At 35.5% G+C, this 16,763-nt stretch overlaps 1 protein-coding gene and 1 long non-coding RNA gene across 2 annotated transcripts in view; one reads left to right on the top strand and one right to left on the bottom strand.

The window, feature by feature from the left end:
• Positions 1-16,763, top strand: part of MIPOL1 (mirror-image polydactyly 1) — a 185,917-nt gene that overhangs the window by 101,653 nt on the left and 67,501 nt on the right.
• LOC116787875 lies at positions 10,728-16,547 on the bottom strand. The gene is made up of 4 exons (XR_004357478.1): positions 16,481-16,547; positions 14,551-14,633; positions 13,431-13,583; positions 10,728-13,291 (listed from the first exon to the last, which is right to left on the bottom strand). It is a non-coding gene; the product is annotated as an uncharacterized LOC116787875 (long non-coding RNA).

The raw sequence follows: 16,763 nt of genomic DNA on the forward strand, positions 1-16,763 counted from the left end.
TTTTGAGAAAAAATGAACCCTTTCTTGTTTTGATCTTACATCTTGTGACAGTAGGTCCCAGATCTGTGAAGCCTTAGGCTATTATACACACCTTTAGACTGTTAAGAAATATTCAGAGATCAGAGGAAATTATGTTAAAATTTGTTTTCATAAACTATCTTACATGATACAACAAGATCTGGTAAGAATACATTGATACTTTGCTAGTTCTTTCAGAAGAACTCAAACTAGGAGACATTTTAACAAGAAAAAAATCTTTGATGTAAACATAAAAAGAATCTATTATCCTTTCTCAGTGAAAAACATATCCCTTCAAAACCTTTTCCCCTAAAATCTTATTAAGATCACCTCTACCTTAACCATGCTTTTTAATGAGTTCTTTGGGACTGCAATCCATTATCCCATCATCTGAAAAGATGAAACTATTTAGCACTGTTTTCTAGTTTAAAAACAGAACTCTATTTGTCCCACTGTTCATCAATTGCTTACTCTGAGTAAATTATTTGAATACACTACTTGGTGTCAACTAGCTGCATTTTGAAGAGATGCAGATTTCAAACTTTTTCATTGCATATAACATAGAGGAGTGTACCAAACATTACCATTTTTTTGGTATTGTATTAGAATTTTAACCATTTAAGAATTTCACATAAAATTGATTGGTTTTAGCTGGTTATCTGCTCCTGTTTCTTACAGTTAGCTGTAATTGTAGATGTTGGAGGACAGAGTGGCTGAGTGATTGGGAGGAGAGTGACTGAAACCTTGGAAATGCTGTTGGTAGCTCCTTCCGTTTGGAGTTGCTATATTACAGTAACAACAAAAACACTAGTTTTCCGACCTAGATAAAATAAAATCTGTTTATCTAGCCTATTAAATCTGGGTGCCAGCTTTCAAGCAGATGCAGTTTTAAGCTCTGTAGATGCTAAATCCTGAAACATTTGGTCTGTAAACAAAAGGCTGACATCAAATACAGCATTGCTACTAGACATAGTAATGGTGTATATATGCTGCATTCACACAAAATAGGGAGATGAGTGCTTTTTTGTGTGTTGCTTGGAGTTTTTTTCTCATGTTAGAGTATTAAAACAGATATTAAATTTTATCATTAATGCAGTGCGTGGTCTCTCTTCAAATCCCCTTAATTACAGATTGACTCCAAGGATTACACAGCATGGATTTTAATTTTAACTGAAACAAAAAGAAAAGCTGCTTAAAAATTATTCTTGCTGAGTGACTTGTTAGACCACAAAACAATTTTAACATCTTTTGACAAGTGTCAAATTTAAAATATTAGAACAGAGCTAAGTTCACCTTCAAACTCCAGTTGTATCAAGTCTACTTCCCAAATAAAATGTTTTATTAACTTTGTCCTTACAAAGGAATGTCTGCTTCTCATATTTTTGTTTTTTTCAGTTATTCTTGGGGAGAAAAAGACTGGCAGTCTTGCTGAGATGTGTTTATGTTTGAAGAAAGTGACATCAGACATCATATTTCCTTTCTTTGGTAATCAGAGAAAAATTACCAGGCAGAGTTGATCTTGTAGCAGCAACAAGCGTATTTCACACACTTGTGTTGTTTCCTTTCTGACCTCTATCTTTAGGACTTAAGAGCTTCACTCTGAAAACTTCATTCCAACCTGAAACATAGAATAGCAGATCTGAGTCCAGAAACAACATTTTCACAAACTGGGGCCTAATCCAGTAAGCCTCACACAGGAAGCTACTTCTGTGAGTACCTATTATTCATCTGAGTAAAATCAGATGATCAGGGATCAGTTTTTCATCTGTTTCTTACAGGGGGTTTTTTCCCTCATTTCTTAAAGGACAAAATCAGCTTCCCAGTTTGTTTCACCAAGTAAAACTAATTTTTCACACTTAAAGCTTATTAGTATTTTTTACAGTTTTACTGTTTATCTCCTACTGGTTCTTTAAGACACATAAAAAAAAAAAAGTTACTCTCCAGAGCTGCATCAAATAATAAGCTAAGTGTCCACAACTTCTTATGAAGTAGGCACAGATGAAAACACTGACATTTCTCAAAATGTTGATGCAATTTTCTTGCTTCAAAAATCAGCTCCTTTTGTGACTGACTAATAACTTTGAATACAAAAGGCTGGAGGAATGAGAAATTAGCTTTTGGCCAGGAGGTCACTGTAGTGCTAAGGGATAAATCTGTCATTGCTATTTAATGGTAGCTAGTGGTTTTATAAAGTACTCCTAACTCAGTTTGTTAGCTTAAAACATACTTCTGAGACCTCACAGAACTGCAGGTAAATAACACCATTATTGCTGCATCTTTGTATGGGGTGAAATTTTTGCGCTTGAAAAGGGTTATTTCAACAAGCTTTTCTCTCCCTTTTTAGTTGTCTCTGAATTGTTGCTATCAGAACGTTCAATGGTTTTCTCCATTAGCGAATTAGTGCACTTTTTTTTTAATGGATCAGATTAAACTCTGTTGCTTTGCAAAGCATTAATCCCTCCTGTTTTAACAGGAAAGTATTTGTAAAGCAAACCAATGATCAAGCTAATTTATACACAATATTGTTTGGTTTAATTTGTCTATTATGTGTAATAGTCTCAAAGGTATATGATTTTCAAGTCATGTGTGCTTAATGCAGAGGCCAGAAATAGCAACAAATGAGGTGAAATAATGTAGTTTAATAAGTTTGTTTGTGTATGTGATTTCTTTTAAATATTTCTTAGGTAATGCACAGCACTGTGAGTGATACCAGCAGCTGGCAGAAGTTTGATGCTTTGCATTTGCTACACTTGTGTTCTCTTGGCCATTTTCAGTAAAGCTTTAAATGTATTATTGGTTAGACTTTTAATTGAGAAGTACACAAAGTAGTTCATAATTTTTGTCAAAAATGAGATAAAACGGCTTAAAGGAAATAACAATGACTGACTTTTAGTATAAAGTTCAATTTTTCAAGTCATCTCTTGAGGCCTGTTTTGTGAGATTGTGAATTATTTTGAATGCCCGGTGAAGATAACAGGGGATGAGGCGGCTCAGGGCTGTTCAGACAGATCTTTTAATAAATAATACTGTCTCTTTACCACAGTGGACAAAATATGGAAAAAAGAAAAATCCCACTTGTGTCCTAACATAAATAAATGTATGCATGAGCACTGTCTGTCTTATGAAGTCATTTGTGTTTGTTTAAGTTGAAGCACAGGACACACAGTAAGTCTGGTGTCTGGTTTTTGAAACTGGGATGTGTAAGCGTCTACGTCAAAAAGAAAATCGTTCTGGAATCTGAAGGCTGAGACTGACAAGAAAAATCATCCTTTACAATGTGTAAGACTCGATTTTGGCATATGTTACATTTTCAGCAATGTTGAATGTTTGCAATACACTCGCTGTTGGTATAGATTTGAGGGTCATGCTGCTTTCAGTACAAAATTTTTATATTGGATCTAAATTTTTATATTTAGATTATGAACCAGTTCTGCATTTTGGGGTGAGGAGTGTTGCTGGGGCTGTTACTTTCTGTCCAAGTGTAACCATCTCTGTTTAATTTACCAGTTTTTCAGAACTAAATTGTAATTGTCAGTAGCTGCTTCATTTTTGTTAATATATTACTTTTTTTTCCCCCCACACCCACCAACTACATAAGTGAACAGTGACTAGATAACTTCTGTGGATATGTTCTGCTTTTGCTTTCCATGCTTTTTCTCTAGCTAGGAAGTATTTATGGTAGTTGAACAGGATGTGCTCTTTCCTGGAACAGCTAATTTACAAGCAAGTACTTTTTCAGTTTTGTACATATTCTTGTACAAAAAAACAAGGTTTATTCTTTTGGTTGGGGGATTTGTCGTGCTTCTTTTGTTATTGTTATTTTTTTTATTTATCCTTTTACCAACTGGATTAAATCTCTTGCTTCGTTATTGCAAAATCCCCTCACTGTCTTTTTAGTTGAACCTGAATCATGAAAACAAGGAGCCTGATTATATTTGAAGGAAAGAAGTGTTCAACTTAAAATGTGGTGCTTGCAGGTAAATCAATGGACACCGAAAATAAGATAATTAGAAATAGAATGGCTCTTTATTTTATGTGACTGATTTCGAGTTGACTACATCTGAAAAGGAATGAAAAAACGATCTCTTTGCTTGAGACTTGCCAAACAATGCCATAAGCTCCAAGTTATTTTGAGGTGGTGAAAGGTGAAACATTTGACATGTTCTTTTTGGGCAATGCTTTAAAAAAGAGAGGGCGGGAAAGAGGCGTTGCCACATCAGAGTTAAGGGTGTTTGTGGTTGTCCATGACAGCGGCTCCAGTTTTAAAACACCTGTGTTTACTTTCCAGCTTTTCTCAATCAGCCTGAAAGTGGCCTAAGAATGGCACAGACAGACCTGCAGTGTGGCTCTGTTGCCTTTGCAACACACACACACACACAAAAAAAAAAGAAAGGAAAAAAGACAGAGATAAATCTCTTGTTATGCAGCTAATCATTAACAGCATTTTTGTGCCTAGCTGAAAACATTTTGAACTTTTCCAGACTTTTATAGTCTATCAGATAGTGCCTGTATTTTTTTACTAATCTATTAAGCTAAATAGTTATCTTTGCTACTTTATTTTTTAGCAAAAATAAAACATTGGTTTGTGGGTTCTTTTAGTGGTAAATAATAATAACAAAATTTTTTGTTATTATTTTTGTTGCAAAGTGATATTTCATTCCAATATTTGGAAATATGCGTACCTATACTGCAATTTAAAAGTAAACAGTCAAACAAAAAAAGGAAAACAAAGCAAAACAAAACAAAAAAACCCCTCAGGCACAGTCCTTCCTGTACCACCCTCCCTGAAAAAAGAAGAAACTCTTCTTACAACTCTTTTCTGAGTAGAGTTTTGCTTTGTAAAATCCTAGCGTTTGATAGGTATTAACCTTCTGCAATGTTAATTTCTCACATAAAGACAAACTGAGATATCACATTATTTCAATGCCTGCTTAGAAATTTGAAAATCATTTGTGCATCAGAATTTAAGATATTCATTTGATGAGAAACATATTTTTTTTATTTATTATTACCTTTAAAATTTGTTCATGTTTTACAGACTTCTTTGGCTTTTTAAGAAAAACTCAGCTGCTTTTTTTGATATTTTTTAATTGATGCAGTATTTCTTTCACCTTCTACTTCAGGTGACATGTGTGGCATTCATGTTTATAGAAATAACGTCTGCTTCATAATTATGTTTTTCCTTGTGGATCCCTCAGTATAGGTCGGGTTTGTTTTCTGAAAGTAGGGGAAAAAGGCAAAAGAAAACACAGTGCTGATACAGGAGTACAGTTGATTTCTCCCTTAGACTGATTTCTTTTTAGACTTGTGAGTTTAATTGTTTCAAAATCAGTGGGTGGGGATCAACAATATGAAACCCCTTAACCAAGACATATAGCCTAACTGGAGCACAGTTCCTTTAATATGCGTTGGTCTAACACGATGATTTGGCAAAGCATACTGAGAACATGCCAAATCCCTTTCAGATCAGGACTAATAAACTGAGAAATTGTACCAGAATGATCTTTTTTGGCAATACACAGCAAGCAACCACCTTTCCACGGCTTTCACAAGGGGCAGGAGCAGCAGTACAAGTGCATGCTCTGACAAAGCTGCCTCCTGCAGAGCACACAGCATGCTCTCAACTGACTGCAAGGAAATGTGCTCAAAAAATAGGGGGGTTTAGCATTCCCTTTTTTCAGTGACTCTACTAGAAAATCAGGAGGATATTTATCTGAATCTGCTTTGAACATGGAGAAGAGTTTGTGAGCTAAATCCTCACCTGAGAATCTCCACAGTTGTATCACCAAAATCCGTAGAGGAGTAGTACTCTTTCATATCAGCAAGCAAGGACGTAAGCCAGTACCTTGGCTGAGAAATGAGGAGCACAAGAGATATAAAGAGTTCACAGAATTTGTTCCAGGGTGTCCCCAAGGTAATTAAATGATACTTCTGAAAGATAAGGAAGTTGTCACGTTTATTAAATTACCAGGTGTAGATGTGTATAGATGTGTCTTAAAGAAAGCTAGATAATGTCAATATGTGAAAGGAGAAGGCTTTCTGTGTATAACTGTTTTTCTGAAGGCAACACTGCAATATTGATAAGAAGGAGGTAAATAGGGAACAAATGTTCAAAATATGTCTGAGTGGTTTGGATACCTACCTCTCAAGACTTTCAGTGATTTTTAGGTATCTAATCCACCTACAGATTTTGGAATGCCATTAAGTACCTGTCTTGAGCTGCTTCAGCACCTCTAAAAATCTAATTGTCTGCCCTTATGAAATATATTTATTCAGTTTATGCTTGTGTCCATTAAAGTATCTGTGAAATACCACATTCATTACAGATGTAAGACAAAATCAGGCAAATGTCTAAGAAAAGGCATAAATATATGAGCAGTAGACCAATTGTCCCGTGAGGGATTTGCACATAAATGGGTACAGTTGCGTAGTTGCTCAGACCAGCCGCAGATGGTACTAAATCCAACACATGATACCTAGCATCTCACCTGGGAATACTTTCATATAGATGCTCAAAAAGGGCTTGTGTGGCCATTTGTAGCAAGTCTGCAAAGCAGGTTTTTGGGATCCTTCCTAAATTTACCAGCCTTTGGACTTTTCCTGTTCCCATACTAGAATCACATCTGTATTGAAAGAAATATTCTATCTCAGCCAAAAAGGGAAAAATACAGAAGTTAGAGTCTCTGCAGCTTTGTTTTTTTCTTTCATCCTACTCAATAGTGACTTTGATAACACTGATCTTGTATATCTTGCTCCAACTGAAATCTCATCCATTTTCTAAAGGCCTGTGTGCTGGCAAGATTGCTTGAACCATCTTGCTTTTAGTCGCTTTACATCTTTCTGATCCAGGGGTAAGGAAACATCTTAGAGGTAGGATATAATTTCCTCAGCCTCAGCAGCACATCTTACTGTGTTTCCAGGGAATATCACATCCTCAGAGGAGTGTGCAAGTGTCAGACAGCAGTGCATCTGTTTCTACGTGGACCACATGGTGTTTTTTCACCTGGTCTTAATCAAGGTGCAGTTGGAAGGAAGCCAAACAGTTTATTTGACTTGCTTCTAAAATATGTCAATATCTGAGATTTGCAAAGAGTTCTTATTTGTAAACATCATGCAGTGGATTGGTTTCTCCATTCAGTGCTTGATTTGGGAAAGTTGTTTTCTTAACCACCTGATACATCAGCTACTACTTCTGATCGCCTCAGGGAAGTTGCTGCCTGCACAGTCTTTACTGGTATATATACTTAACTTACCGAAACTGTGAGTCTTCCACTCACTGTAAAAACTCAAAAATTCATCTGCCTTTTTCCTTTTTCAGTCAGAGACTCTCAACAAGAATGAGAAGAGTTGGAGAGCTTCATGTATACTCTTATGCCTCTGTTTGTAGCAATCGTATGTACAGTCCATGGAAAAAAACTGCTTAAGAATGTCCTGGTTTGCAAATATAAGGCTTATCTTCATCTTCTTGATGACCTTTCATTGTTCTGTTTTTTTTCTGTGTACCAATGTGACTGGAAGCCCTCTGTGGTCTTTAGATCACACTCTCTTCTGGATAGAAATGATTTCTCAAGAGAACACTGCATGAGACGTGTGCTTTAATTTTAATGTACTTTTAATATGGAAAAAAAAAGGATTTTGTTTGAAATATCTAGCAAGCAGGGTTTTTTAGCCACATTTCCCTAAGAAAATAAGGGATATATGATTGTGCAGTCTTTCTTTTCACCTTCTGATTTTTAGATACTTCCAGTCATATCTGGCAGAAGAATAATGGTTGGATCCATAACAGGGTTTCTCTCTTCTACTCAGCTGCCAGTTTTTGTGGAAGTCCTAATATCCCATTGAAGGGGAAATTGAGGATAACTTTATCAGTAGCCATTATTGTTTAGAAGGGAGCAGCTGTGCAGCAGGGTACCACTACTGTCCAAATGATGGACCAAAAAAGTTGAGTAAAGTGAGCTGGAAGTATTTTAGTAGAAAGATATAAAGGGTATAGGGGAAATCCATTAATTTTATGTGGACATTGGAAGGAATATGAGGTCGTTATTATGAGGAAAGGTTGTAGGAGGAAAGCAAGAGATAGAGAGAGAGAGAAGTAAAGTATCAGACAGAGCTTTATTAGTGTGGCTGGTGCCGAATAAATTACTTGATTTTTACACTATTTTTACAGAGATCTTTTGTCCATGGATTTAGAAACATTTTAATGTCAGTATAAACTTTTTTATTCTTTTTTTTTGTTTTATATATCAAAATATGCATCCAGTACAGAACTGCAAATTTTAAATCCATCAAGGCTAGTACAACCATGGTGAAGAGCTTCAATCATTTCTCTCCATTACTCTTTTTATGTTATGTTTAAAGTGATGACATTAAGCCTCGAAGGGTTTTAACTTATCAAATCGAAGTCTACACCTTTCATTAGTTTCTAATGTCAGAACCACTAACTAATCCCTGGCAGTTTTGGGGGGAAATAGGGCAGATTAAAAGAGGTGGGACTTGAATTAAGTTGATGTTGACAAGATATTGGCACCAAAACCACCTTTCATAGTTTTAGACTAATTCACTTTTGTGGTCAAACATTTATTCAGTCGCATTTCTGACTTAGAAAAAAATATTTTAAAAATATTTTCAGAAAATTATAACAAAGTCAGAAAAGTGAGTCTTATTTTCAAATCTTAGAATAATTTCACTTACTTGTCTTTAGAAGAATAATCCATTTGATATTTTAGTATTAAAACTTTTTAGATACACGTTGTTTAAGCAAGTACGTCAAAACAGAAATGTTCAAAAAAGCCAAATATAAAAATAAATCACATATATTTTGTCACACAAAAGAAAATGAGATATGAAAAAATATTTACCATTATTTTTATTCTTATATTATGTTCTACTCTGTCCATCTTTTTACCTACCTCTGAAAAGTACATTGAGCTCTGCATTCTTCTCTTCCATGTTTCCACAAGTTACTACTTCTCTCTTCTCACATCTTACATCATACCTGTTCAACATCATGTAGCTTTCCTTTATTCCCCATTCTCAAAATTTTTTTCTTTTGTCTTCCTTCGTTGTTTTCCTAACTCATCCTTCCTTTTCTCAGCCTGGATGTTTATTTCTTCCTCATCTGTCTCAACCACTTCATTGGGCCACCAAGAGCCTGGGCATTCCCCAAAGACCTTTGTCCCATGCTAAGAGCTGTACCTAAGATACTGGTATTTTCCTGTATGTTGGTTTTAGCTGTTCTATGAAGCAGAAAGATTACTTCAGGTCTCCACTAATCAAATGGAAAATGGATGACATGAGCAAGATGTGAAAAGCTCATTGGTAGCCTCTGGAAAAGTATTGCGTTCAAAGCTGACAAATTGCAGGGGATTTAAGGAGTGCATGATAGGGCAAGCAAATGGCCTTGCTTTCAGCGAAGCTATTCATCAGAACATTTTCTTTCCTTTCAGGAAGGCAGGTTATTTAGACAATAATTATGTGTATTGTGTATTTGTGCACTTGTACAGTGTTACTTGGTAGACAAGCAAAATGCTACACTGAAGTAGCCAGTTAATCAAGAGTTAACCTCAGTTCTGGCATTTCTGAAGCAAGTGTCTTCATTTACTCCCCTTTCCCCTGAAACAGTATGTTAACATTTTTCATTACAGGATCATGTGTGCTTTATTTCACAGCATTCCTGCTCCACACAGTATCCAGAGAACAGCCAATCAATATATTATTTTATCTTTGTTCATTATGTGTGCCAATCCCTTGTTTACTGGATACTGTTCAAACTTTTTCCTGAAAACAGAATTTTGAGCAACCATCATGGGGATTTTCTCTAGTATTCAATGTTATAGAAACCAAAGGTTTAATAAACAGTGATTTAATGTATTCTTGCAGAAGTGTTTTCTTCATGCTTCATGGGAAAACCAAGGCATGAAAAAATTAAGCACCCACAAATTTTGCATGCTTAAATGAGACACACAAGATTTACAATTTAGAATATTTATCATTCATAAATTCCTAACATTTAAGACCAAGTCCAGAAGATATTTTTATGCAATTTACTTGGTCTTCTGAATATCAAAGATCATTGATTTCACCAGTTGTTCCTGTATTGAGCCCAGAAATTTATGGGTTTATTAAACCTGTTTTCCAGAAAGGTATCTATGTCTAATGTAAAAATTCCAAGGGGTGGAGAAACCACCATTTCCCTTTGATCATTTGTTCTAGTGATTCATGTTGCCCTTGCTCAACTAGATTAAAAATTCCTTCACATGCTGTATTTTCTGTCCATTTATCGAGGGACAATGAGAATCAGTAGCAACATAAAACTGTTCCATTCTTGGTACTTGTTCAAAATTAGCACATGTCCTCAGGGGTTTTTATAGTCTGAACAGAATAAGCTCTTTCACTACATACCTTGTTCTCTAGTGCCTGTGTTATCAGTATGGCTCTTTTCCACATCTTCTCTGGCTTTTTAACATCCTTTTGTTTTCACATATGGACACACATACATATGCGTTTTTATATCTTTGTTTCTCAGTGTCATATGTAAAGTAAAATCATCTTAGTTGCTTCATGGAAATATTATTTTATTGTGTATACACCAAAAAAAGTTGCATTTTCCCAGTTTTTCCACTGGGAAAATTGCATAAATTGCATTATAATGTTATCTTGTATTGAAGTCTCAGATCTTTGTCACAGTCAGTGTTTTTAGAATATAGTTGCTCTTCCTTTAAGTGTAGCCTGTATTCACTGTTCTTAGACTGAGCTTTGCATTTGGCTTTATTAAAATACCCTTGATTTGAATACCCCACCAAGTGACCCAGAACATTGTTTTGTCATCATTATTTACTTACTTTGTTGTTCATGAACATTACTAGCTGGGTCTACCTGGTTCCAAATAATTGAAGGATACGTTGAGTAAGAGTATGCTAGTACTGATACCCGTTCAACCTTGCTGGTATTCTAGTATTACTCAGTGACAATTGCCTCTTGGAACATGGAGAGATTTGTGGTTTTTAAACTTTCAGCCCATTCAGAACACACTTAAGTTTTTTCTTGATGGTACATAGTAATTTTTTTTAATCAATGTTACATCTGACAAGTGAAAGCCTAAATAATCATTGTACAACATCCCCTTCTAATCTCATCCAAGAAGGAAATCAGATTGTGTGCAAGACCCATTTTACTAAAAACGTGTTGACTGGTAATAATTATAGTCTTTCATTAAAATCTGTATTAATTGAATCTAGTGTTTTCACTTATACGGCCCAGTTCTAGTACCACTAGTAGGGGTTTTAATTTTTTTTTTTTAATCTTGACACATCATTATGTGCTCTTCCAGTCTGGGAATGTCCTGGTATTTTAGCAACCCTGCAACACCTAAAGTGAAAATCGTCTGAATCTGTAAACATAAAACTTATTCCTCCTTGATTTCTTATAAAATGAAAGTGTTTATTAATTCTACATAAGCTATAACTATAGCATTTTTTCCAAATACAGACTTCTTATGTACTGAACACTCCCATTTGAGGTTTTTTTGCATTGCAGTTTCTGGTATAGATGCTCCAGACTTGGAGTGGACTTATGCATTTACTGTTCCTCTCATAATGAGAAATCCTTACTATCTGTAGTCCTGTCAGTGATACATTTTTCATTGATTCTTTTGGCTACTCCTATCAATCGGCATAATTTCAGAACTTCTACTTTTAAGAATTTATTTTTGCTTTTTTTTTCTGCTGTACTTCTGTGACATTTTGTCATAGGTTTATTTTATTTACTTTCTACATTAAAAAGGTCTACATCCACTTGGTTGTGAGGTCATTCTTTTTTATAGCCACCCTCAAAGGACTCCCCAGTTTTCTGTCATATTCTTCTATCCTTTTTTTCTCCCAGTTTTGATGTGCTTTGAATACTTGTTAAAGTATTTCTATGCATATAAAGATTCTGGTTGTTTTTTCCCATGTGGAATTCAATTGGTTTATTATCCTCCAACTATTTATCAATCTCCAGTATAGTAATTAACATCTCTTGTGTTATAATGAGATTGTTTACCCCATGCTCATAAATAATATATGGCTATTGACGATGTGTAATATCAGTTTATAATTGTACAAAGGACTCACAGAATATGTGTCCTAGACTGGTCTCCTATAGCATAATTTTTTTCTTTTCCAAGATTATAAATGCATGCTGAAGAAAAACTTGTTCTGTGCCCTAGTTAGCTGACCAAGTAAGTCTTTCTTAAGTTATTTGAGTTAGCATATTGACCTCTACGTGTTCAAGAGCTGTGGTCTTGTTACTGATCACTCTAAAAGGAATAATGGCACGGGGGGAGTGAGGGGTGCTGTTGAGGCATCCTGTTCCCATTCTGTCTCTCTTATCCTTCCTGTTAATCAGAGATTTTAACATACCAGTTGTCCACCATATTCTAGTAATGTTGGTCATATAAAATTTATTCCCATCAATGAATTTCCTCTTGCTGCTTACCCAGATTCCTAGGATCAATACATAAGCAACTGAAGAGATTCTTTTCATTATATTCTTTGCCGCATTGGTTCAGCTTGCTTGTTAGGTGCTGAATTTGAGCATGTACCTCATTTGCCTTCCAAATAATCTCCCCTTGTGTTGCTGATTTAATATCCTGGCTGCTCCAGCTAGTTTCCAACTGAGAAGATTAGCCTCCTACTTGTGTGGTGTAGGCTGTCCTGTTCATACAGTCCCTTCTTTCACTGATGTGCTGTTTCACAGATTGAAATCAGCCTGTTTTTTCAGTCACAGATGACAGGCAGAAAATGCTGGAAATAAACTTTCTCACTTGTGATAACTGTGGATAGCCACTAATATTTTAATTTTCCTCTTAATTGTTTTCAGTGTGGTTGAAGCCTTGGGTAATTTCATCTAAGGTCTGCTGTGAAGGCATTATATAGCATTTATGTTCTGTCTCCCATTGACTCCAGTTGCAGCTCTGAGTGCAGGGTGCTTTGGCAGATTAGACACAAGGGATTTGTCTTGCACAGTCAGAAAATGGGTAACATACTATCAATCCCTCTGAAAACTTTCAGTTAATTCATGCTGAGTGCTGTGGCCAAAGGACAGATACATTCCATGACAGCTGAGCAGCATTCAGCTACATTAAAGATGAAGCATATTTGCTGTCTTACTGCAGTCCCATTCCAATGGCTGCAACAAAAAAAAACCAGGAATAGACAGCCAACAACTCTTTCACTGGGCAGGGATGATTCATGGCCGGGTATAGGTCCACTCCATGCAACAATTGGAAAGGTATCTGGAAAAACATGATAATCCAGTTAAAAGTAGCATCATAATGTGTATGCTCTGGTAACCTTACATGTGGCATTTCTTAATATTTCTGTACTTGTCTTCATGACCTTATTAATGTCCTGCCAAGGAAGGGGTTCACTTACCCAGATTTAGCTGCCACTTGTCAGGGCTCCACTTGTAGTCAATACAAAGAGAAGGATGCGTCACCAAAAGGTAGTTTATCTTCTCTGAAGATAAATGCAGAAGATAGGTGAAATGTTCTTTGGAAGTTCCTGATTCACTTAAACTTGAGGTGGCTGAAGGTAGGGGAGATAAATGGTGTGATTTCACTGTGTGTGGTATTTGTGTGTATAATTATATACATAGGTCTGTGTTGAAAGGTGCACTTATGGATGTGTCTAGGTGTGTGTGGCCCTATACATCCATATATATACAGTATTAAGATCTAGCTGTACATAATACTGTGTGTCTCCTCTACTTACGATACTTGAAAATAAATCCTAAATCAAACCTCAGATGTGTTAACATTGCATTTGAACTGAGCTACTGAATTTGGATCAGGGTCCCAGATCATCTCTGTAAAAGTATGTTCTACGTATGGCAGTGATAAGGAGTTGACTTGATTTGGTGAAGAACGGTTCCTTCCACTTCGAACGAGCCAAGAACTGCTCAAGGTGTGGGTATGGAATGGGCTTGTGTTAGAAGCTTGGTAAGGCATTGAGAGTGAGAAGTTATATGACTTCTGTTCTTTATTCTTTATAATGAAAGAAGGTGAAGATGTGTTCCCTGGAAATCAAGGGATATGTTCCTTTTTTCCCTCAATCAGTTGCTAATGTTATCTACTTTTTTAGATACATGTTTAGGAGATTAGGCTAACTTGAGACAGATTCCCTGGCATTGTCCTTCCATTTCTAGTCAGTAAAAGTATTAAGCTGTTACTTACCTTCTTAACAAAATGTTCTTCATAAAATTAAATTCCTAAAATGCATGTCAGCATAGATTTTTCTAATCAATATTCTTGATTTAATCTTTGTTCCTTTGAAGTGTCACTTACTTTCTTCCTGTGGCATAATAACTGTGAAATTATACTGAAGGAAAGATTATGAATGGCTAGTGTAAATTATTGTATTTTTTACAAACTTTTGGAAAGTTACTGTAATAATTTTGTTACTGTAATAATTTGGTTCAGTGGAATAATAATGAAATAGCAAGATACTTTCATTATCAAATATACTTTGAATTTGTCAATCAGTATTTACTTACTGTGGGCTCTTTACTGTGGAGTTTATTGTAGATACCAGCAGTTAGCTTCAGTGTTTGTAGCAACAAGTATTTCAACCTAAATGCTCTAATTACAAAAATGATGATGATATTTATAGCTTCTAGAAAGCAAACACTCCTTACCATAGTTCTCCAAAATATAATATAAGGAGGGTTACAAAAATAATATATCTATAAAATAAAGATTTTTGAAGACAGTAGGACAAGCAAAGAGATTAGCTAGTAACTCTGTCATAGGAGTAGTCATAGGAGTAGTTACCTAGAGTTGAAAAGCCATTGTTGATTACAGACTCTGACCTAGCAGTTTATCTAAGAGAGAGATGAATTTTGTTTTGTATAAAAGGACTTGTTTTCAGAGAAACTGGCATTCTATCTGCAGTGTAGTTGATGTTAAAAATGAGACATTTTGTGGAAAGCTATGTACCACCTAGATGCTGGATAAAGTTCTCAGAATTTTTCAGAATACCACAGTGCAGTAAAATAAAAAGGAAGCTAAGTTTTATAATACATTGTATTTTAAATTTGTGTCACACTGTGAGGCCTCAGCAGACAGTCTGAGTATTAAATAATGCTTCTTTGACTGTAGAAGTATCATTTTCTTGAAGCCTGAAAAATTAATTAATCTTTGTAGGAAACAAGAAGTTTATTAATTCTTGCCAGCAGTAACAACTTATTAGTGACTAGACCAGAAAGAAACCTCTCACCCCTTCTGACCTTACTGTGACAACTTACATTGACATCGGTGGAAACAGCTTTGAATTCTGAGTATTTCAGTCCAGTGAATTGCAAATATTCCTATGACATAATTTTGATAGTTGCAGCTCATTGTTAATTGTTTACATTTTATAAATTATCACTAACTCTTTTCTAGAGATTTTATTTGATATTTAAAAAAAACACAAACATGTCCTATTGATGGCGTCTTCATTCAGCAACTGCTGATATGTCCCTAAGAGCTGGTATGAATTAGCACTTTCTTTTCCCTCAAGAAGTGCAGCACAACTGGATTTCTATCTTTGAGAAATGGTGGGACTTCAGTGTATCTTCATAGATCATGAACTGAGACTGTCCACCAGCTTCACTGAAAAACAGTATCTTTTGGGTCTGAACTTGAAAATTCCTCAATTTTGTGAGTCCACTCTTTTGAACTATATGATTTTAGTAATGAGTTATTTATTTTGTTAACTCTGATACTTCAACTAAACTTAGGGTATTTCTTATGTAGAAAACAAATTTTACCAGCTGCGGGATTCTGGGCCAAAGAGCAAAGCAATACTGGTATAAATGAAACAGTGATAGTTTGTAGGCTTCAGTATAAAAATCCAAATTTGGTCATTATAGACTTCATTATGGAATACAGAAAAAAATGGGATTTGAGGGGAAAAAGTCTTGATTTCTTAATATTTAGCTTGTAGTCTCAACCCTTTTTCCTACTGCTTTGACCTCTAGCAGTAGTAGCGGTGGATATTAAGATAGCAGTCCATTTTCACTCAAGGCTGTTGATAATTTAGTCATCTGAAACAGTTTATTCTAAACAGTGTCTCGAGGATGCAGTTCCTCCCTCCGAGGGGAGTGGTCTTTTGTTAGATTATGTAAATCAGGAAACTCATTCATTACCACTGCGTTTCTAATTCGTGCCTTAACCTGCAGAACCAGGAATTGCATGACTCTTTTCCTGCATACAGCAAACATGAGAAGCCACTGTTCCTGCGTTTGCTTTAGTTTCTGGGGGGAATTGAATGAAAGTCGATTCAAATCAGCAGGGGATTTGTTTGTCAAATTTTGCAAATCAGGCTGCAGAAAATGGAGTTTTACAAGCCCCATTCAGCAGTTCAAGATATCAGACTCGCTTAAGTTTTCAATATAACATTCATACCAACTCTTTCAATCTTAATTTTGATTGATTACTTACCAGCAGAAGTTTATACTGAAATCTTTCCTTTGTCCTCTTTATCCCTTGCTCACCTTTTCATTCTTTCCATGTCAATTATTAACACTGTGACGTTACTTGTTACTGCAGTAACTTTGTTTCAATGCAGCTGTTGCCAGGTGAATTTTCTCGAGGGCTTGATTGTCACATTTACAAAGATTTTATGAGATAATAGAAAAGTTTTGTTTTGGACAGCAGTCTTCAACTTTACATTCTTGGGCAACTGGCCTGTGCTGTCCCTAAATGTTTTATTTGAAAAAAATTA

The sequence above is a fragment of the Chiroxiphia lanceolata genome, chromosome 6 (assembly GCF_009829145.1).
Source record: "Chiroxiphia lanceolata isolate bChiLan1 chromosome 6, bChiLan1.pri, whole genome shotgun sequence".
In the NCBI taxonomy this organism is placed as follows: Eukaryota; Metazoa; Chordata; class Aves; order Passeriformes; family Pipridae; genus Chiroxiphia; species Chiroxiphia lanceolata.